We start from the raw sequence: 25,107 nt of genomic DNA, 5'->3' as shown, positions 1-25,107 counted from the left end.
TGGATTGCCTACTTCAGTCCTGCTATCTGCAGAAACTCGCTAATGGAACTGGTTCTACCAACACACACTTGGTAAATATTTGCTGATTAAACAACCAAATGACTGTCCAAAATAATCAAGTCCTAAATGCTATTTAAAAACCATGATATATAGGAGTCCTCCTAGCAGTGGATTTATAATATTTGATTATATGTTGAATATCTTTTTATGTGATTGTGCTATCATTAATTATTGTTCAATATTATATTAAATAAATATGCTGGTATAGTGTTTTTATATTCGTTTCTCAAATAATTCTTTTTAGCAATAAATTTGGGTTAATAAGAGTTGGTCCCTATACCTTAATACTTTTTAGTTTATTTATTAGAGGCTGACAACCTCTTACCAACAGCTAATTGGCAAGCGCACACAGTTCTTATTAATATTCTCTTATGTCAAATCACCTCTTTTCAATGCAATTGTCACTTTATCTAATTTAAATTTTATATTTCTATCAATCTCTGTAAAATATCTTGATAGGATTCACTCACCAGGGCTTTCCATAGATTGTAGCAAAAGATCACATTTTATTTACAGATGTGCGCCGATCCCTGTGGTTTGGTTTTGGATCTGGATCTCCGCTGGTTTTGGATCTGGATTGGTTTTGCAAAACCTCACCTCCATGTTTTGCCTTCGTGTTTTGGCTTTGGAACTGGATTTTTTCTTAAAAAATAAAAAACAGCTAAAATCACATTTTAAGGGCCTATTTCTGTTCCTACAGTATTAATAACCTCAATAACATTTATTTCCAGTTAATTTTGACCCCCTCACAGCTCACAATATAAAGTTTTTCATCTAATTAAAGGGCTAAAAGGTTGAATCCAGCTTGCTGGCTCAAAACTGATTGATATAATAATTAATAGAGTTGAGGACTATGCAAAGATGATGGTTGGGATACCCTTGAGGATTGAAGAATTGATAGTTGATAGTTGGTGAAGCCCCTAAAATGTAAAACTGATTATAAATTAATTAAAAAACAATTCATTGGGTTCAGCCCCTGGTTGAATAATTAATAAAAAGAAATTCATTGGTGCAGCCCCTGGCTGTAAAATTGATAATACATTAATTTAAAAACAATTCATTGGGTGCTGCCCCTGGCTGAATAATTAATAAAAAGAAATTAATTGGTTTTGCCCCTGGCTGTAAAATTGATAATAAATTAATTTTAAAACAAATCATTGGTTCCTAAACCAACCATAAAATTAATTTAAAATGTCAGGCAGCAATGCCCCAACCAGCACACAATGGAAAGGATAAAGGTGCAAGATGGAATAGTCTGTGGGCCCTCCCACCCACCCTTATGTTTTGTACAAAACAGGACATTCACAGTTTAACAAACCAATCATTTCAGCACCAATTATGGCTGAAATTATTGGTTTGTTTGGAACCCCATAAAACAAGCTGCAAATGTGCATTGAAAATGGAAATGAAAATGATCCCATACACAAACTGGCTTTACATTACAAGTCGTCATTGTCCTCATCCTCATCATCCCCATCAGTGTGTACATCCTCTTCTTCACACAATATTAATTCTCCCCGCTAGAATCCACCATAGGCACTTCTGTAATTTTTTTATGTAATTGTTGGTAGAGGTCTTCCTATCTGCATGACCAGCAGCCATTCTGTAAGGAAAATTCACTCTTGCTTTGCAATGGCTACATATGGCTTGACAACTGTTGTGCGGATTGGGGTGGAAATAATTCCACACGTGAGAAGTTGATTTTTTCTTGTCTTTTGCCCCCCGGCATGACAACAATGGGCTTTGGCTTTTTCAATCCATGGGCAACAACTGTTGCCTCACTTAAACAAAGGACATCCTCGGCATCAACATCCTTATCACCAACATCTTAATCAACATCCTCATCATCCTTAGCGCCTTCAACTACCAAAATGTCCTCCTCCTTCCACAGAAGTATCCTCACTGACTACGTCTGCAAGATGTTGACTGCCCTTTCCCACATTTACAGAGGGCACACAAATGTTGGAACTTGGAGGATCCTCCAGTACACTAGTATTTAGGTCTGGCTCACACATGGCAACCACGGACACACTTGCACTCTCCTTGGGGATTTGTGATTTCGATTTCAGAGGGCACACAATTGGTTTTTCCAGAGCTGTCTTTCTCATCTTAACAACTTTCATTTTTTTAATGGTACCACCACCACCACTACTACTACAAGCAGAAGGGCTGTCAGAATCAGCAGTCTTCATAAAGAAAGGCCAAGGTCTTATCCTTTCCTTGCCACCTTGTGTAGTGAATGGCATATGGCCACTTTTTTGTTTATCTAAAGGCAAATTTCCTTTCAATTTTTTTTATTAACTTCAGTAAAAGTAGCTTTACCATATTGATGGCATGACTTAAGCCATGGGGCATGGGCCTTCATAGAGGACGAGGAAGTTGACGGTCTTGCACTGCTGGCGGCAGCTACAACATGTGGTTTTTGGCCTTGCTCTCCTGTCATGTGACAGCCCTCCATATTTTCTGTTGTCTTGAAGCAGTGTCACAAGCACCAATAGTGTAGCCATGCGCACAAAGACAAATATTAGACAAAAAAATAATAATTTCTTTTTCAGGTCCAGAACTTGGGCCCAGAGCACAGTTTGATGACGACTGGAGTCGGGCAGCACTAGGTTGTGTTGCTGACTTGCTGTATCTTGTGCGGTTAAGCCTAACACGCACATACACACAGACAAATCTTAGACAAAAAAATAAAATTTTTGAAAAAAAATTTCAGGTCCAGAACTTGGGCCCAGAGCACAGATTGATGACGACTGGAGTTGGGCAGCACTAGGTTGCGTTGCTGACTTGCTGTATCTTGTGCGGTTAAGCCTAACACGCACACACACACAGACAAATATTAGACAAAGAAAGAAAAAAAAAATTTTCAGGTCCAGAACTTGGGCCCAGAGCACAAGTTGATGACTGGAGTCAGGCAGCACTAGGTTGCAACTTGCTCTATCTTGAGCAGCTAAGCCTAACAGCACACACAGACACGAAATAAATTGACTATATATACATAATATATATATATATATATATTTTTTTTTTTATGGGGGGGTCCAGAACTTGGGCCTAGATGGATGCAGCAGACAGCACAGCACCATCCCAGATGGATCAGCACCAGCCCAAATGGACACAGCAGACAGCACAGCACCAGCCCAGATGGATCAGCAACAGCCCAGATGGAGACAGCAGACAGCACAGCACCATCCCAGAATGGATCAGCACCAGCCCAGGACCCAGCCGACAGCACAGCACCAGACAGCACAGCACCAGCCCAGAGGGATCAGAACCAGCCAGATGGATGCAGCAAACAGCACAGCACCATCCCAGATGGATCAGCACCAGCCCAGATGGACGCAGCAGACAGCACAGCACCAGCCCAGATGGATCAGCAACAGCCCAGATGGACACAGCAGACAGCACCAGCCCAGAATGGATCAGCACCAGCACCACTCCCAGCCCTACACTACCCACCCTCCCTGTTCAGTCTCCACAGCCGGAGTGAAATGGCATCCGCCGTGTGGTCCCTATATACTACATAGATCATAGAGATGAAAGCTTGCGAGCCATGAGATTTTGTCTCTATGGTTTTGCCTCGGCTTGCGATCCGTGGCCGGTGGAGGAACTGAACGCACGTTTGGTTCTCTCCCCGGATCTCGAAATTCGGGTGGGTTCGGATCTCTGAGGTCCGAACCCGCTTATCTCTTAATTTTATTCCATCAAAAAAATTTAGTCAGGTGCATTATGAGTCGATGTTTCGACCGCTGAAACTTGGTCTTCTTCAGGATACCACCAGTGTGGAGGACACAGACAAACCCTACCTGAACTCCTACCAAAGTCCCCTTCATATACCACTGCCAACTACCAATAAAGTAGGCTCTTCCCCTCAAACCCTTCTGCGACCGGGTGACTCAAAAAATTAATCCAAACCATTTACCACCATAACATACTCATGGTCCGACAGCGCCCGATGCAATCCATTACCTCAGGAGCGGAGAATATGTGATATATATATATATATATATTTACATGGAGTGACCTTCTTATCTAAAATATGTTATAAGTCCCCAATGGACTTCTGTTTCCTATTCAAAATGATTTCTTACTCAATTATATGCTGAGATATAAATAATCCTTTGTTCACCTTCGCATGAGAATGTATCTGCTCAAAGGGAGATATAATTTATTTTTTTCTTCAATATGTCCACCAGAGTTTCACTTTGTTCAGTAAGGTATCCAGGTATCTAAGTAATGACGCTCACTGCTTCCATTGTTTCCCACCCAACAAGCTAAAAGGAACCACAGCCACCACCATACTACAGAACAGGGGCGTATTAATAAAGGAGGGAGCCTGTGTGCATTCCCCATCCTGGGCCCTGTCCACTCTTCCTGGCAGCCAGCAGCACACTGACAGCAGTAGTAGACTCTGGAAGGTCCACTGCACATGCACAAAATGCCAGAAATATAGCAGCAGTAGCCATTTTCCAGGCATTTTGTACAGCCTTGCTTCAGCTGACACAGGCCTTTGGAGAGTTAAGTATTAAGTAATATGGGTGCAGGGTGTGTGCTGTGGGCCCCCCTGGTCCCAGGGCCCAGTGTGCACCGCACACTCTGCACCCATTACAGAAATGCCCCTGCTATAGTATAGACACTCCTCTAACTCACTTAACTAAATCTTTTCATGAGTAAGATAGATCGGTTCAGACCTGTAAGGATGTGAATCCTTAAAGTGGGTCAAGGGATGATTCTCACAAACTACCTGCCAGATTTCCCACAAAGCAACCCACTGCAGTGTTCACCCGCTTATGGGCAAGATCCAAAGCCTCCAAACTCTGGTGGCAGTGCCACATGTGTATGGGGATGATATTTGACATTATCAAGTAAAACAAAAAGGCCAAAGGGCAGCTAGTCATTCAAAACACCTGGCAGTGAACATTCTGAAGATGTGTGATCTGCCAAATAATTTCCACCCAAATGCACTAGCAATAAACAGAGGTAACCAAATGATTCAACTGCCTAGAATAAATTACCAAATAAGAATCCTAAAGCATTCCCCTATAACTCAACCATCAGACAAAATGCAGCTCAGAAATGAGGGCAACATTTAGTACAGAAGGGGTCCTAGTTCCCAAAAGACGAAAAATGGCCAACAAACCAAGTACAGTACATGTATATTTATATTTACAGTGAGTGTATAAAAAAACAACAACATTCGATGTGTGTGTATATTGTGCTTATTTTAATTTTTCATTTACAGGGGACTATAAGTACCAGCAGGCCCTGGGCTTGCTTGCACATGTGGTTGTCCAAGTACCAGCAAGGGAGGCAGGCTTGCTGGGACCTGTAGTGCTACTGTAAAGAACAATATTACTTTAAATATAATCAAACCTGAACTCAACACCAAGGGATGCGGGAGATAGCCCTGAGACTCAGCCCAAGCTACGGGTATAAATGAGAGAGGGTCCCCACTTCCCAATGAATCCGCAGCCTGGGCTGACTAGTTGGGGAGTTAATGGTTTTGTTGGAGTGACCCCATAAAGTGTGTTCCCTAAATGTAGCATTACTCCCCTGCTGCTACTATATGCAGACATTTTACAGCAGAGTTATCAATATCTAAGTACGCTGAGCATCCAGTAGGAGCGCGATCTCTTGCGCTACTACGTTCCCAAGTCGGAAGTCCAGCAGCCTCAGTTACATGTGTAACTTGGCACACATGCTAGGCTAATCCTGCCTGCTGTGGAGTAACTCCCAGTCTCCTCACAGCTCGAGTGAGTTGAGTGATTGGCTACAGCAGTGGATGCTGGGGACCATGTGAACGCAAGTAAGCGTGGAACCCAGCAGTCCCTCTGCTACTGGTGAATATCGTCGAGATTTAGAAAGTGTGTAATGTGTCACACACTCCAGCGCGGACATAAAGAGGACACAGGACCCATAGGGTAAGTTGATGGACTGGAGGGCACGGGACACCACCCCTCCAGAGCGCAACCCCCACACCAGACTCTATAGTCTTGGTTTACAAGGACTATCATTGGTTATACGATTAAGTATTAAGAACCATTTTCATGGTGTACTTAAGTCTAATCATTGATTTAATTCCATGCTTATTTCCTTTACTCCGTATTGCTATTTTAGTGAGAGTACTGTGACTCTCAATAATAAATGCTTTAAACTTGACATTTGTACCCAGTTTTTGCAATTAAAAATTGGTTGGGGACACACATCATAGCTGAGCGCAGGCACATTTACTTGATTAACTAACTGGGAGAGTGTCTCCCAACCAATGTAACTATCCCCTTGGTTGGATCACCCCTATACAATATAAGGCTTCTCTCTATCTCTCTCCTTTGCTTTTGTAAAGTCCCTCCATTGTGGCCACCACAATGCACTGCCATATAATGGCTGCAAGGGTTCCTTGTGGATGCAGTCTTTACAGCCACTGAACAACTTCACATTGGGGGTTTCATGCTGTATGTACAAATCACAGTAGGAAATACACAAGTTTATCTACTGAACAATGAAGTTATTACATGTACGTGAGGACACCAGATCCTATTGTTTCTACAGATATTATTTATATGAGTTTTTACATATACAAAAGAAAATTAACCAATGCTTATACCTTATAATAAGAACTTTGTGGATGGTGTTGGTTGTTCTGACTTATCCTTCACCTGTGCTCATGAAGGCCATGCACAATTGAGGATCCAAATATTATAGTGAGCTCACTGAGAGGTGAAAACTTAATATGCTCCAACAGCATTGACCATTGAGCACCTGTTATGGGAACTGGCCTGGTTTTACTGTCATCTAAAATTCAGCCTCAACCTCCCTCATCCTTTCAAAGGCTGTGTATCCCATGATTGTGCCACAGCTTCTTCAACCATGCTGAAATGATTATCTCACCAAACATTAATTGCACATGTGACTGCTGTAAGTATAAATTACAATTTGAGAATATTCCTCCCTTACCTCTATATAAAACTCCACTATAAAGTATAAATAAAATTATGGTTTCATATAATAACAGCAATTATTCCCTACCTCTACTCAAAGTGAAACAGCAATATACTGTACATATTTTGGTGACAGCGGCATGTTAGTAACTGGACGACCTCCTACAAACGAGAAGGGAAGAATTAGAAAACAACAGAAGCATAAACAAGCTGCTCTTAAAACAAGGTACATTTCGTTGATATAACTCAAAAACTAGTCAATGTCATTAGTTTCCAATTGCAATGCAACAAAAATGATGACAGTTAAGACAGTTCCACACATGATGTTAATTTCAAATTACTTTAACGTGTGAGTGACAATTCACAGCACTTGAAAAATGGAGTTTATGAGGTATTACAGTCATGTGGTTCCTTAATGAAAGTGAATGGTGTTCCATGCTCAACAGGGGCCAAATGAGGATGACACATTGATATGATAAGTAAAATCACTTGTGTTACTAAAAGGGGGGAAATATTCAAAGACAACTTAGCATCAGGGATATCAATTTCAAAAACAACATTTTCAGCTACTTGCACTGCCCTTGGCAATTAAATCATAAGGTGTATTGGCATATTATGATTTAATCAAACTTAAAAACACATACAGAGAAAAAGTGAGAGTTAAATTAAGTTACACTACACTAAATGAATATAACTTAATCTAATTAATTAAGAATGAAGTAATAACATTAAATTTACAAACTAAAGTATACTATAATGTTTAAACAAAAAATAATAATGTCTAACTAGACTGGAGGAAGCTTAAAAGCAATGACTTCTCATTTAAAGTAGATACACCAGAGAGGATATCCTCAGAATGGAGAAAGCTTCATCACGTAAAGCTCCCATAAAAAGAACTGAAAAATATAATCAGAGCACCAAATGTATTGAAGTAACAGAATAACGTGACCTTGTAGACTGTCACAAATCAGAATTTTTAAAAACTTACAGTACATAAGGCCTGATTCAGAGCCGCTCGTTCGCTCCGAGCGATGTTTTCCCAACTGCGCATACGTACGGATCGTTATACGCATGCGCGAACCAGTCAGTGCGGTCGAAATTCATGTGCTCGCAAAATAGCGAATGCCTGATAATTTGAGTGACAGAAAGAGGCGTATGTGGGTGGTAACAGGGGAAGGTGCTTGAAAACGGGGAGTGGAGATCCGATCGCAGGCGTGCTTAAAGGTCAAAACGGGCATTTTATGGGTGTGCATAATTAAAACAGCAGCGTCATTGACCACGTCACTGGGTTATTTTATAGCCAGAACTGCTCGCAAAATTGTGGTAGCAAAAACCAACCACAAGAATAGCGAGCAGCTCATACCCTGGTCGATGTACTCGATTAATCTAATAAATAGCGGACATGATGTAGGATGCGAGCGGCCAGGGGGCGTAGTTTCCCAAAAAACGACAGCAAGTTTTGTTCGCTTGTTCAGACCTAGAGGCGTGAACAGACCGCAAACAGCGAATGGTTCATTTGAATAGCCACCCCTATTTTCGGGACGAGCGAGCGCTAATTGCGTCTGGCTCTGAATCAGGCCCATAGTTACATATCATAGTTGCATACAGTCATTTCTTAATTTAAAAAAACAAATTCCAACAAGGTCATCCTTTTATTAGGTCTATGTTGTCTATTCTAATCTTATGCTAATCCACAGGAAGGTGAAACAATCCCTCTGGAGTGTCAAATGCCAATTTAGCCTCCCAAAGTTAATCCCCCATAAGAATTGCTACTAATTATAGTTACAGATCCCATTTTTTTGTAACAAAAGGCAGGAAATCAAGGTTAAAGCATAATCTCCATTATAGTAAGACAACCCTTACCCTTGTATCATTTGCAACTGATAAACTGGGATCTATTCATTAAGCCCAAAAATGTGAACAATATTCTGAAAATTTACCTATTTGGAGGATCACCACATTTTTGAGCTGTAACAAAGATTTTTTTTTTTACTTTAACCTAGACGTAAAGCTGCAGATATCTGCTGTGGTCCCCATCTTTCTGATCCCAAATGCAGTCACATAGTTTCTATGGGGACTGTGAACATGTATCATTTAACAAGCTCCTCCTTTTATAGATAGAGTTAGTCAATTGGTGTCTCTGGGATACTTCTCATATTTTTTCTCTGGATCCCTCTCTGGTAACCATTACTATCCACTCATAAACAGTTACTCAGCCGTGTCCAAACCCAGAATTAAAGTGATGGTGTAAGCGACCACTTTTCCTTTTGGCCTTAGCCCATGTCTTGGCATTACAGCCTTGTTAATTTGACCCAATTTAACATTTATTAAATATGTCATGTTAGGAGATGTACCATGAGATGGCACCGTCCATATACCATGTATTGTAGAGTGTGTATTCAAGGAAATAATAATAGTTTGAAATAGTTAAAATAATAAAAAAAAAATATTTACAAGCTTATTATTTGCTCAGAAGAGCACTTTCCAGGAGGACACATTTATGAACAGTCAAGTTGTATGAACAATCATTATACCCAGCAACTGGAAAACCCAAGATCAAAACTAAAAGTTTTATTATGAGGCATTTATTACCTGTTATTCTCTGCGAGGAGATTGGAATTGAAGTAATGACAGTAATTCTTGATATAGTAAGACGACAGGAATCTTAGTTTTTAGATAAAGGAAATGTGTATTTCAACTTATATGAAAGTATTGTGATGCCAAGCATAGGATGGTAAAAAGACTTTCTTTGATCTGATATTTAATCAGCTGTTTGCTGGTACAAAATAAGAAAGAAAAAGAAAGAAATAGGTACACATCGAGAGAGAGAGGAATAACATATGAAAGAAGGAATAAGAAGATGATACCATACATAAATGATGCTGAAGCCCTCTATGTATAAACTCCTGTAAGTGATACCTGTATAAATGGTGTATTCTAAAATAGTCACTTATAATCAGTGATGTCATCACTTCAGCTTACATTAAGAAACCTTGAGAATTATCAGGAATAATGCATCTCTTACTGTAATTTTTATAGGAATTAGAAGTCATCCCAGAGATTCATGACCTCTGTAAATATAGTTACAGAACTCCTTCATGTTTGTTATATCCTTATAATTTACAATAAGACTGTATTCATACTTAATTGATAGAATACCAAGTTGACAAAGCTCTTCTACAGTAATTGTAAGGTGAAGTTTTTCTGCATTGCTATGTTTATAGAAGCTGGTACAATGTTTCTAGCACCATAGCAAAAGTTATGCAATACAGCCCCTGCTCCCCTCAATATTCTCTGCCCAGCCCTTCACATACACACTTGACTTTTTAAAATATTATTAACCTTTTTAGATTTATTAAATTATATATTTAATAACACAATAGCAATAAGATTAACATTTGTACAGAACATGTACTTGGAGAATGCATCACAGCAAACTACTGTACATGACAGACATTTCAGTGATGTTGTGGCTGGCCCAGATCAGAGACCAATGGAAAAGTAAGGGGATAGCAGTGACTGTGACTGATAAGATCCATGCCATCACTAGCATAATGTAGAAGAATGAAGTCTCTTCCCCATAGGTGCCGACTGCTGTTGGTGGGGCTGTGTGATTTGCACTCTCTTAAACTCCATAGTATCTCCTATTCAATTACCAATGAAAGCATTCTAAATTGCTTAGTCTAACAGGTGAGTAAAAAAATCATGCAACATATCTTACTTCCTTTATGATTTATGGGGCAGTTTGTCAGATGTTGATCTGAGAGATCTACCCATCCCATTGTGAAATTTGAATCAAAAACAGCTTTTCTTCTGCCTTTGTTTGTGTGGGCTTTATGAATTTCCACAGCCTCCACATTATGAACAGTTAAAAAAATTACAAAAATAATTTTTGTCCTTCCAAAAGAATGTGTGCATGAACATGCAGCTTCTTTTTCTTTATGGCATCTGGGACATATTTCCTGTTCATCTATCAGTTATCAATACCTGTACATATATTTTTAGTGGGTCAATAATGTATCAGCCAGTTGAGAAGATATGTCAAAATAGTTAGAATGTTCCCATAGCAACCAATAAGCTTCAAGCCATTATTTATAGACTGTACTTGATAAATGCTATTGTACTTCAAAGCTGAGTGGTTGCTATGTGCAACTTCTTCACTGGTCTACTTCCTCACTCATTTCACTGATTGACAATTCAACCCCAATAAACCTTATTGATCAAGGGTTTCATCAATGCCATGACAATTTGTGAGGACAATGGCAATTTTCTGTATTTTTCATCCAGTTAAGTTCCCTTGCCAGTATATATAATACTGGACCCCATATAGCTCAATTTGGATTTACACTTTCATTACAAACCCAGATCTTTTAGAAGGTAGGTAATGTTTCTACCCAGTCTTTGTATACTGTAGTAGCAGACTGTCATCAATAGAGATGCCACTTTTTACTGCAGCCTGCAACCGGGCATATACCTTTAATTTAAACATTGTATAGGTTGTGGGCATGTTTGCCACAATATATTTAATATATATATATATATATATACACACATATATATATATATATATACTGTATATAACATTTCTTAGAATCTTCCATCTGAGAACCAATCAGATCCACTAAAACATTGCAGCCACCTTCTATACACTGATGTGAGTGTTCTTGGTAAAAAGATTTTCTTGTATCAGAGTTGTTTATTTGATTTGTTGATAATTTATTACTAACACTGTTCCTGTATTTACCTGTACAAATTTAAAGGAAAGGGTGCATGTCTTTTCCCACAGTAGCATATACATAGTAGATTTAGCTAGATTTTTTTTATTAATCTGCACAAAGATGCTACCATTATGGCCACAAACTCAAGTATTCCATTTCAGCAAATATAGGTTTTAGATGTACCTTCTGGCATCTCCTTTGGGAATCCCCTGCAGTTAGCCTCTTTTGGGGTAAAGTGCTACATGTATAATCCAATACTGGCATTTCTCCTTCAGTTCTCACACCAGTGATGTGTTGTCTTGGGGTTTTAAGTGAAAACAATACAGTCAACAGTATTCAATTAATCTATGTACTCTAGCTAAGGTATTTGTCTCTCGCTCTTGGATGGCTCCCCCTGGACTTGACTTTTAACGTTTGGCCATCCCTGGTTAATAACACCGTAATGCACGAACACTACCTATTTCTTACTCGTAAAGCCAAATCCAAATTTGAATGCATTTAGAAAGTTTGGTTGAGTTCCTGCTATGCCTATCCTCAGGCCCGGTGTTAACATGTTGATATACTGCATTCAGGAGATTATCATTCAATGCGAGGTTGCACTAAGTCTCCCAATTATATGTGTGGGGGTTGTTTCAATACCTGGGAATTGGCTGAGGTCCTTTCATATTGTCTTATCACATGTTCTTATTGCAATTGTGGAGTGTGGCTCTGTGTAATCTATATAATAAGTGAGAAAGCATGTCTGTCTGTTCATCTTTTTGTCCTTAATGCACGGCCAGAGTTTTGGACCTAGCTCCACCAAATTTGGCAGGGTGGTGTAGTTTTGATCAGGATTAGGTTTTTGCCTAGGTTAGAAATTTGTAAAGGCCACACACTGTCACATAATCGCTAAAAATGGGGATACTCAAATTACAGGTTCCAGAGCTGGCTCCAGTGGAAATTGTCAGTCTGCCAAAACCTGTGAGAATGCAACACAAGTATCCTTTTAACTTTGAGCACACTTGATGACTTATGCAAGTTCATATTAAATCCAGAGCCTCTCTGCTTGCATGCAAGGGTTTAACTAGAACTGTGTGGGCCACATAAGCAAGATCTTAAAAAGGACCCCCAGAGGTAAAAAAAAAACATACATTTACCACCACATAGAGTCTAGTCATATTTTGCCACAGAGCCCATTCAGGTTATGCCACACAGACCAGATTCAGGTTATACAGCCCCTCCAACATGACCCCTACTGCCAGCTACAAAATGCTCTGCTCCTAGACTTCCCACTTAATGTATGATTGCATACATTAAGTTAGTTGTTGTAGTTGTGCTGAACTACTTAATTGATGAAAAGGGTGTTTCAACACAGGTGACTGCAATCATACATTAAGAAGTCCAGGAGCAGAGCATTTTGTACCTGGTGGAAGGGTTCATGTTGGAAGGTCTGAGTTATGCCATGTAGAGTCCATTCAGGTTATGCCACACAGTCGTACCCCTTATACACATTATGCCAAGCAGTTGTGGTGTCCCTTATACAGTATGCCACACAGTAATGCCCCTTACACTACACAGTAATGCCCCTAACCATTATACTACACAGTAATGCCCTTTACCAATTATACCACATAGTAGTAGACCCCATATAACACACTATTCCACACAATAGTAGTGCCCCTTACACATTATGCCCCCACCAGCAACTCATCTCCCCATGTTCTTCCAGCAGCCTCTCACCTCCCCTTGTGTGCCATCAGCAACCAGCTGGTGTGGATTTGGAGCTGGTTGATAAATACTGGTTGTCATATCAGTAGGCAGTGGTAGACATGAACAGACAGCACTGGCACAATTTAAATCTGGCACCGGTCGCAAGCAAATTGGGGCTTGCAGACTGGCAGCCAATCAGGAGCCACCACTGCTGATTGGCTGCTGGTCCATGGGCTCTGATCGTCTCATGACCGGTGGCACTGTTTCCTTGCACCTACGGTAGTTATACCACTGTTTGCATGTATGTTAGTAAACTGTGGGGTCCTTTTTAAGATCAACGGCATGGGGTTATAGGCAAGAACAGTGTAAAAAAATAAAGGCTTCAGTGTCCAGTTTTCAACCCAGGCAATGCCGGGTATCCGAGCTAGTTATATATATTTTGTTTATTTTCTTTTTCTTGTATATGATGCTGCTTCTGACCAACTGATTTCATGCTACATTTGATGATAATGTTGTATTTTGTGTACATTTTTCTTAAATCTCCTAACTTCAATACATCGTATCATGTGTTACATTTATCAGCTGCAAGACTCATATTCCTTTTCAATGCTGTTAAGTGTTGGTATTGTGTATTTTTACTTTTTTCTAAAAATCAATGAATAAAAAACTACTTCAATTGAAAAAAAAGGATTCAGGATGGAAATGTGTGACATCACAAGTGACCTTATTCTGAGCTAGGAGAAAAGCGAGAAAGAGCAAGTAACTGTGCACCTCTGCAAAACCATGTTGCACTGCGGGTAGGAGAAATTTAAAATGCGCAGATAGATTTAAATTTGGGAGGGCTGTGTTAAAACTGAAACCTAAAGTGTTGTGTAGAAATAAAGCAGTCCAGTATAAGTGGCTACATGCAAAAGCAACCAGTATGTACCCTGCATGTAAGAGATGTAAATGTATTTGCAGCCCTTGCATTGTGGTTTGTCCTGGTACACAGTTACTTGTTTATTTTTCCTATACTCCCAACTCAGAGTAAGACCTATAGCCTCACACAGTACATTTTCCTATTGTTATCTATGGTACAAACTGCACTTAGTATCATGTATCAGACGCCTATTTTCATTTATGTTGTAAGCATGCAAGGTTGGCCCTCTAACTGCTTTGTCTGTCTGTCATTAACCAGTCTTGTTTTAGTACTGTTTGTTCCCAAATGTAAAACACCTCTGTGTTTTATGAAACTTCATGAATAAATGAATAAAAAATATATAATATTTTTGCTATAGGAACAACTTGTACGTTAATTAAAAATTCCTCCTAAATCAGAGAATCTAGTATTGGGTACACCAGTTAAATCCTCTTACTTATTGGCAGATGCCTACAAGTTGGTAGGTGCATAGTGGATGTAAGCAAGGAGGTTACTCCACATGTTGATTCCAAACCAGAGTAAAGGTGGCCATACACGATGTGATGCACCATGTAGGGCGACTGCTGATCCATCAGCAGACGGATCATGCTGACCGCACGATATGCCGGCTCCCCCCTCCTCCATCTGAATGGGATCATACATCGCATCCCAGATCAGATGAACCTGCAGGAAGATCTGGGGATGCGATATACGATCCAGCGGGAGCACGCAGCACAATATCAGGTAAGATATCATGCCCATACATGGCACGATATAGCACCTATATCATCTCGATCCATCGGATCGGCACATATATTGTGCCGTGTATGGCCAGCTTAAGAATAACTGAAGATAACAGGATAAAGGTAATAAAACAAACAGCAGTCAATGTGATAAAGTATCAATTTCTCTGTACAGCACTGTGAGGCTCCAATACACGCAGTGACAGACTTGGGACATACAGATCCTTTTATAAGTCTTGCACCTGCTGTCTTAATCGGCCTGACCTTTAAGTCTGGTGACTCATGCACAAAAAAATGTGATGTTATTGTGACTGATGAGTCATGTACAGTCAATAACACACAGTTAAAAGAGACAGCTTATAGCATTTAACAGTTTAACTACATGTCAACATACTCCATCGCTTAGAGATGTCTCTTGTTACGAGTTCTAAATATCAAATAGAGATGGGTGATTCTCGGCAAAGGAGCAGAGAAAGTGATTCCTTTGTTTGGGCACTGTTATGTTAATCATGTTACAATTTAAAACATAACTTTTATTATTGTTGTTTAATAATTATTTAAATGAATATATAAAATCTGCGCCTGTTAGAGGATTCATTCAAATAAATGTGTGTTTATGCTGTGCACAACAATTGTTGAAAAATCTAGATATGATATAAATAACTATAGACAATAGTAATATGAGTGATTCAATCCTTTAATATGAGACATAGTGCTCTAGGATTATTTGATCTTTCATAAAAACAAATGAGGGCAAAAAATGCCTTGTACATTTCCCTTACCTTATACCATATTACTTTAGGTGCCATATGCCTCATTGGCATTTGTTTTTATGAAAGATCAAATAATCCTAGAGCGCTGAGTTTCATATTAAAGGATTGTTTCACTCATATTACTATTGTCTATAGTTATTTATAGCATATATCTAGATTTTTCAACAATTGTTGTGCACAGCATAAACATACATTTATTTGAATGAATCCTCTAACAGGCGCAGATTTTACTATATTGATTTATGTAATTATTAAACAACAATAATAAAAGTTATGTTTTAAACTGTAACGTGATTAACATAACAGTGCCCCTACAAAAGAATCACTTTCTCTGCTCCTTTGCCGAGAATCACCCATCTCTATTTGATATTTAGAACTCGTAACAAGAGACATCTCTAAGCGATGGGGGATGTTGACATGTAGTTAAACTGTTAAATGCTATAAGCTGTCTCTTTTTTTAGTTATTTATAGCATATATCTAGCTTTTTCAACAATTGTTGTGCACAGCATAAACATACATTTATTTGAATGAATCCTCTAACAGGCGCAGACTTTACTATATTGATTTATGTGAATTGTAAGGAGTTGGGGACATTCCGTTTCTACCTAAGTCTGCAGCCACCCTGCAGTGAGTGCAGAGCATTATATCTGTTATAGTTGTTTAATAATTAGTTTCAGCAATAGTCACCTTTTTCATATAATTAATCCAAATGGTTGTATTCAAGCATAAATCACTTATGGCTAAATGGAACCAGATAAATTCACATGCAGTCTCTTATAGACATATAACAAACCAATCCATGATGAATTACAAAATTAAGGTGAAAATGTTTTATCAAAAATATAAAATGTTTGACACAATGAGATTTCTCCTATAAAGTATAAGTGTTATATAACACATCCAGGAGACTGAACATCTTTAGAGCAGACTAATACAATAATAAATTATTCAGGAGGTAAGGATCAGGTAATATATTATGATTCTTCTCAGGTTGTTCATCAGATTATAATTCTGTGAGGGAGGAGGATCTACATTTTTTTAGTAACCCATATATAACAATCAGTCACAAATATTATAAATCACAATATGCAGGCAATATATACATCAGTTAAAGAGATACCACAATGCAATCTTATATGTTTAAATAAATGCGTGCATAATACATCATAGTAATTACATTATGCAATATGTTATATTCATGTAATAATTAGTATAGAGAATACAATTGTAACAGTCCCCCCTCAAGAGAAAATTTTTAAAGTTTGCAAAAAGTCACCTCCGTTCTTATGCATATAGTGTGTGTATACAAAGGGATAAAGGAGTCCTGTACTAGTTTATCAGAGATTTCTGCTTTCAAATTGTTTGCCTCATGGACAGTGAATGATGGATGAGAGATCCCCAATACTTTTCCAAGGCAGAAAGCATACAAAAGAAAGACACTTCTGCAGTCTGTATGAAGTTAACCCCTTAGAGTTCTCTGTTGCAAAGCATTGCAGGGTAACTCATGGGACCAGATGAGAGAGTATCAGAATACTTGGATGTTCAGAGTGTGTGTCAAGAGTGTGCAGTTCTGTCTGCGTGGACCAGGTCCTGCAGCTCTTTTTGATGTGCGTTTCACCCGTGCAGGGCTTGTTCACAGAATAGCCATGTTTAGCTGATGTCCCAAACAGTCCTCTATACAAGGATAGTTTAAGCCAATCATATGCTCAGATACATGATTGGCATGTACTAGCACCAATGTCTAAGCAGTGCTTCATAAAGTCAATCTTATCATGTGGGCACGGTCTCGACCAATCACAAGTGTGCTAGTGTGTTTGGCATCTACAATTGCCTATCAAATATATTGGATAAACTGTCAGGTGGTTAGTCACATGATATCTCTGTTAGAGAGATGTCATTCGGACTGGTGTCTATACCGTGGCATGCATGGTGTGCAGTGGCGGGCGGGTGTATGGATCAGTCACATGATCCAATAACCTTACTGCCGGAAATGCATCATACTGAAAGTCCTCTATACTTAGCCATTCTGAGACAATCTCTATACCACAGTGTGCAAGGTAAGCAGCATTAAACGGGAGTGTGTGGATCAATCACATGATCCACTGATATCACTGCCAGAAATGTTTCATTCTGAGACTCCTCTATTTTTATTAATTATAGAACAGAGATCCATTGATAGATATGGTAATCAGTGTCATTACACTAAATGTCTTATTAAAATACATAACTTATAAAGTATACCTGGTTTTATCCCTGCAGAGCATTGTATGAACTATAGCAAATAATTAAATCTAAATAAAAACAGATTATTAATATCCATATATCTAGAAAATATAGGATCTATCCATATTAAATATACATAAAAACAGATAATTAATATACATATATCTTGAAAATATAGGAGGTATCCGTAAAGCAGCTCACAACAGTGGCTAGACACTTTTACTCAAAACATAAGAATACCTATGAGGATCTTAATATTTTTGGCATGGAACTAGTACATGTGGGTGTCAGTAGAGGAGATATTACCAAGGAACTCCTCAAGAAGGAAAACTCATGGACCTTTAAACTAGATGCAGTAGCAGCAAGAGGTGTAACTGAGTACTGTATATCAATTGCTCTGTTTTTTCTAATTTGTCCTTTTAAAGGGGCACTTACTTTACTATCTGTGATCCCAAAAAAATATATAGTGTACTTTTATTGTCTTATGAATTATATGATGCATGAGTATCTATAGCTAATTACTTTTTGCTTTCTTAACTGACTACTCTAATTTTATGCACCATCTGGGTGATTATTAACTCATATTGATTTCACAATCTGGTGCTATGTTAATACATTTAACATTCCTACACATTTCTTATACCTTGATGATAAACTCATCTTACTGAAAATTTCACTAGTTGTCACTTAATTTTTACAACTTCATTCTCCACGATATCACTTATATTCTTCTTATTATTTATATTATATTTTTTATTTAATATAATTTAATAATGATACATTTTTGTATTATTCTTACATGTCACGTTTTTTACTATATGATTTCTTTTACTATAGTTATATGTCACTCATTTTCCACATTGTCATCTGTTTGATATCGCTAGCCAGTATTGTTATTCAGTGCACAATTTTATACATTTTTGTCAATATTGAATTGTATTCCTTATAAATTTAAACATTTTGTATTATTAATGCACATTATAAACAATTCTTAAATATACCCCTTCTACTTTCCCCATGTTTTGCATTCTTAATTGTAATATTATTTCAAGTGGTTGTAGTGTTATTTATAATCCCACTTTCCTATATGTGTGATATCCGGGCGACTTCCAACACTTGCATACGTCAGACTCCCAATTGCATTTTCGTATGGGATAGCCCTCATCTACTCTATTTCAGATTCAGAAGTTGGCAACATGCTTCTAGTTGGTTTGTACTTTTGTTTACTGGAGTATACGCTGGTTTTGCATCTGACATACCATATTTCAGTAGTAGTTACAATATACATTTGCTGATCTATAATGATAGTTCCAGCTTTTAGATTTTGTAAAATCCTTAATCCCAGGTGATTTGCAGGACCTAGGTCTTTCAATTTAAAATTTTCTCCTAAAAGTATTTTTTATGTTTTCAATGTGATTTTCTTGACCAGCTATTGTAGTGGCAAATCATTCACTTACACAACAAAAAGGAATAGCTTTACTTCTATCATTTTGTGGTATAGACAATGATCTGTTTCTGATCTTTCAAAGTTCATCCTTAGCAACACAGTGTCTAGTTTGATGTACCAACATCTGCCACTTTGTTTTAAGCCATATAAAGAATTTTTTAAGAAGTCATACTTCTCATAGTTCCCTAGTGGCTCTATAAATATTTCTTCAGCTAGTTCACCATTAAGATATGCCAATTCAAAATCTAGTTGGTATAATTGCAATTCATATAGAGCAGATATAGCAATTATTGACTGTAGAGTACTGTACCTTGAGACAGAGGAGACCAGAACAGTTCACTGTAGTCAATTCAGGACCTTTCAGTAAAAATATTTGTAACAAGGTGACCCTTGTAATAGGCAACTGATCCGTCCATATTTTACAGAAAATCCACTTGTTTTTATTTGTTTTCTGGTGGGTCGGTCCGTTCACAAGAGTCCAAGTCCCATTTTCATTTAAAGATGCAATTTCTTTATCTACAGCAGATTTCCATTCAGACCACTCATTACTCAATTTTGCTTCTTCTAAAATTTGCGGCTCTGAGAATGCAATATTGGCAAATCCCTCAGTATATCTATTTTGGGGTTTTCCCTTTGTTATGTCTTGTTGAAATCCTTGTTTGCTGTTGGCTTTTAGGTTTAAAGTCTCTTGGTTAGAAGTATTGGTATCCACAGGTAGTTCAAGCATTACACATTTCTGAGGCAATTTAAAGTTTGACTCATAAAATATAACATCTCAAGATTTAGCAAGTTTTTTTGTTAGCAATGTCCCAAAGTCTATGTCCCTTTCTCTCAGGACAATATCCAAGAAAAATACAGTTTTGTGATTTGTAATCCAACTTGTGACTTCTTTCTTTTGGAATTATTATATAAGCTTTGCAATATGGGCCATTCTTGCAAAATTGTCTATTAGTTTCATGAAATACCTGAATCCATTAAACAATTCATATTCCATTGGACCACATACAGTACATCTGTATGCCCCAGTAATTGTGGTACCTCAGCTCTAGATGCTGATTTTGGAAAGGGGCATTGGGTTTGCTAACCCTTGATGCAACTATCTTACTCTAAACAATCATGTTGCTTATAGTCATTCCTGTCACTATTCGTTCTTGAAATTTTTGTATGTTTTTTTTTGTTCTCATAACCTAAATGTCCCAATTGCCTACTCCATGGTTTCAAAGTCATCAGCAGTCATCACATAACACTGTTCAGTATCTAAGACATAGAGTTGATGGCATCTGGTAGCAGTAGCTATTATTGTCCCTTACTTGTTGCGCACTGTACATTTGCATTCTGCAAACTTGATTTGTAGTTTTTATTCTCAAGGATACTGATGGTGATTAAGTTAGTTCCAAGGTCTGGTACAAGTAAAACTTTGACAATATCTGTGACTAGAGTGTTGCCTTTGATTTTTAGGTTCACTGTAATTGTACTGACTTTAGTTGACATGAAGACTTTGTCACAAATTGCTCTGACTGTGATGGGTTTACATTCACTCAATAAAATTAACCTTTTTTCATTGCAACTAAAATGTCGTGTGGCCCCCAAGTACATATACCAGCAGTTTCTCCTATGACTGTCTGCTATCTTCAAAGCTGACTCACATTAGTTATAACACTTTTTCTGCATACCACTTTGGTTTTATAGTTTTCAATTTGAAGCCTTCTGCCTTTATTGTGGCAAATAAAGCATTTGTAATTTGGTATTTTAAATTTAGTGCCCTTAGTATATAAGGCATATGTTCCAGCAATATTACCCACAGGTATCCATTCCTGGAATTGTAGTGACTTTGCCATTACATCATCAGTAGCTAATGCAGTGGTATTAGACTTCAATGCCACTGTCAGTAAATCAAATTATTGGGTCCAGTTATGCAACATAGCCATAGCTACCTGTTTGTTGTCTGCCTTGACTCCAATGAATGCCAATTGCTGGGTGATGGACAACATCTTATCAATATATTCACTCATGTCCTTACACTCACTTAGTTTAGTCCTGTGTAAAGTGTGTCTGAGGTTTAGACTCCACATAAGACACTTATCTTTGTAAACTGTTTGCATGGCTACACACATGTCCTTTGTGGATGCCCTCCCAGTTATGATTGAATATACAGTACTTGCTCTTCCAGAGCTAAGTCAATTATTCCAATGGTTCTATCCACCTCTTCTTGGGTTGACTCCTGGATCAATCGTGACCATCCACAGCTTTTCACACTATAACTGCATTTCTATGGTGAATTTCAAAATAGAGTAGTTCTCTAAGCCTTTCAATTTTATGAAGCTCAAACTTGTGTTTGGCGTATACATTTTCACCTTTACAGTCACAGTTTTGGGCCCACAGTGGCAGTGTTGGGCCCACAACCTATTGGCAGATGCCTACAAGTTGGTAGGTGTGTAGCTGATGTGAGCAAGGAAGTTAGTCCACATGTTGATTCCAAACCAGAGTATGATTTATTGAAGATAACAGGATACAGGAAATAGAAGATAAATAGCAGTTAATATGATAAGGTTTCAATCTCTCTTGGGCTACGTACTGTACAGCACTGTGATGCTCCAATATACACAGTACAGGCTTGGGCGCATGCAGGCCCTTTTATAGAACCAAGCAAACAAGTCTTGCACCTACTGCCTTAATTGGCCTGACCTTTAAGTCTGGTGACTCAGACAAGTGACGAGTCATACACAATAGATATATGGCTGATGATTCATGCAGAATCAATAAAACATAGTTCAGAGACAGCTTTTAGCATTTAAACATTTAACAACATGTTAACATTACTATCCATCGATGTGCAGTTGACCTGATATATCTTGTCTATCTAAGGCTCCAAGGATCTGATTTGCAAGCCAATATGCTAGTCCAACTTTCCTGATTCAGGGACAGTATGTTGTTGATGTTTCTACCCTTTGTTGTTCTGAGAGAAACATAACAACTACAGTACTCTTGCCTGTTTTAATTATGCCAGCAAGATTAGTATTCACCCAGGGTCGGAGGTGATTTGGGGAACCTAATTAATGAGTGCTCTTCTGCTTTAATGATCATTGTTTTATTTCTGTTCATAATTTAGCCAAATAAATCTAGTCTTGCTAAATATAGCACATTATACACATACTTAACATGAAAAATGAAATTTCAATTGTTTTGTAAATGGAGGGATTGAGCACAGCATTAATAGATTTGTCAGATTTAAGCAATTTCATCTCTTTACATTGACCTGAAAGAGCACATTTATTGTCTGCCAGCTTATTGACATGTATGGCATTTCAGAAAGGGCGCTGGCATGGGAAGAGATAAAAGTGTATCATCTGCTCTTTACATCTCATTAGCTCATTAAAATAATTGTCCTAATCTGATTGTTATCATGATTAATAGGGCAAGCGCCCAAGGAAATTAATGCTCAATGTGAGCATAACTGAAAATGTCTTTGGCTTTTAGTGATGGGATAGGTGAGCCAGTATCTAATGAGGCTTAGGTAATTAAATGTAAAACAGTGCAGGAGCAATTGAAATAGGAGCCAACAAGCTGTGTGGCTGCCTTTTAGAGCAAGATATGGCACCATTGATTCATTTCTAGGCTGTAGCAAATGTGTAGTTAATACCGCTAGTTAGATCTTTGAATCGTATTTGCTGAACTTGGCAATGTATTTTCTATAGGTTTAATAAAAGAAAGTCTCATGGTAATAGGATAGGAATATAAGTTCTATCCATTATGAATGACAGTTGCACTGTATGTATTGAAGTGTATAAATTGAAGTAGGATTTTCTTCTTATTGTAATGTTTTATTTGAAAGGAAAATTACAGCTAAGAATAGGTAAAGTTGAAATACATTTGAGGAGGGAGATATATCAAAGTGTGTATTTTATTTATTTTTAAATTACCATTTAAAATTCTTCTTTTTGCACTATTTTCATTTCGCCATTTGACAAAGTAAAAATCATGCAGCATGCCACAATATTTCAAAATTATGCAAAGCCACATAGATAATTGCACAACCAGATGCAAATTTTGTAAATGTATTTTCCATTGGCAAGAAAACCTGACATGCATGAGTGACGGATTCAAAAAAGTGTGTAACTTGCAATTGATCAGTAAAATACAACCACACCAGATCCACAAATTATGTTTAGACACAAATCATTTAATATGTACAACTATGTATAATACATACAGATGATGCAGGGCACAAATTTGACATTCATCATCATCAACAACAAGTAAGCTTTCACCAGGGATATGGGATGCCCAAATATATGCTTCCTCGAGTGTATATCTTTAAGATCCAATTTTTTATGCAATGAAAAGGGTTAAATCAAAAGTTAATGGCTAATGCAAAAAGTTTAGTTTACACTTTAGCAGTTTGCTGCAAACCGCACAAGGTTTGTTGTAAATCATATGAAGCCATTGGCGTCTGTCTGTCCTTTTAAATTGCCACATGTCAGATTTCATTTTACGCTGAATAATAAACAATGAGGCTTCTGTATAAAAAAGCATCTGATTGATGACAATTTTAAAATTGCATACTAAACCCCATTTCATGCCACTTAGTGTTTAGGAAGAGACTTGCAGTTTTTTTTCTTCACTACTGCAACTCTAAACTGTGAAATGACATTATAGTACATTCTAGCGTATTATGCTATGACAGTTTAGCACATTACAGTAAAGCTGTAGCCGGAAAAGATTGAATGGTTGAGTTATGATGAGTTATGCAGATGTCAGTACTGAAGCCATGTGGTCTCCAGTGCTTTTAGTATCACAGACACTGAGGGACCTAGTAACCCATTTAGATATACTGTACAAGCATTATGGTATAGGTATCAAAGTAGTTATTTTTATCTTTATGGATTTCTGCTGTAAGATTTAGTGCTTCCATTTTGTGTACATTAGTGAAGCAAAGATTTGACAGTCACAGAATAGATGTACATACATTCTACATTCAGACTATTGAAGGAAATCAATGCAATATAATGCTATATGTCTGTAAAAAACATTGTTAAAATGGTATCTCTTGGGAATATGATATTAAAGCATTTTGCAATTGCTTTGTGCATTGAGTCTGTAACTGATGTGATGGGTTGATATGGAGATGGGTAAATGGAGATTGTGTATTTTGTAGTTAAAAATGTCACTTTTCCATACAGATGAGCATTCAGTGACCCCAAAAAATAAAACATTTGTGTTGACCACTAATAACATGTTTGCTAAAATTATGTGCTATTCAAATGTGCTATCAACACCTGGAGACTGATTAAATCCAACGCAATAAGTGACACATTTATCTCACACAAAAACAGGGCACAATTTCAAGTCAAAGTTCCACTCTATATAATGTAATTGTAAGTTTGATGTAAAAATTGTGGGTTTTAGCAGGAAGGTTCAAAACTTTTAGTAGCGCTTATTACTCCACTGTTTTTGCCTAGTTTACTAATAGAATACTGTCCGCTAATTTTTCCAGAATTCATTGGCAGCCTTTGACTGGATCGGCATGCGGCTGCTTGTTGAACAATGAAGTGGTAGAGACTACTTAATAAAATTTCATCACTATGATTCCTTAGTATTATCCAAACCTAATCCTAGA

This window comes from Taudactylus pleione, unplaced genomic scaffold (assembly GCF_031769625.1).
Source record: "Taudactylus pleione unplaced genomic scaffold, aTauple2 ptg000042l, whole genome shotgun sequence".
NCBI lineage: Eukaryota > Metazoa > Chordata > Amphibia > Anura > Myobatrachidae > Taudactylus > Taudactylus pleione.
Note: the sequence above shows the minus strand (reverse complement) of the source record.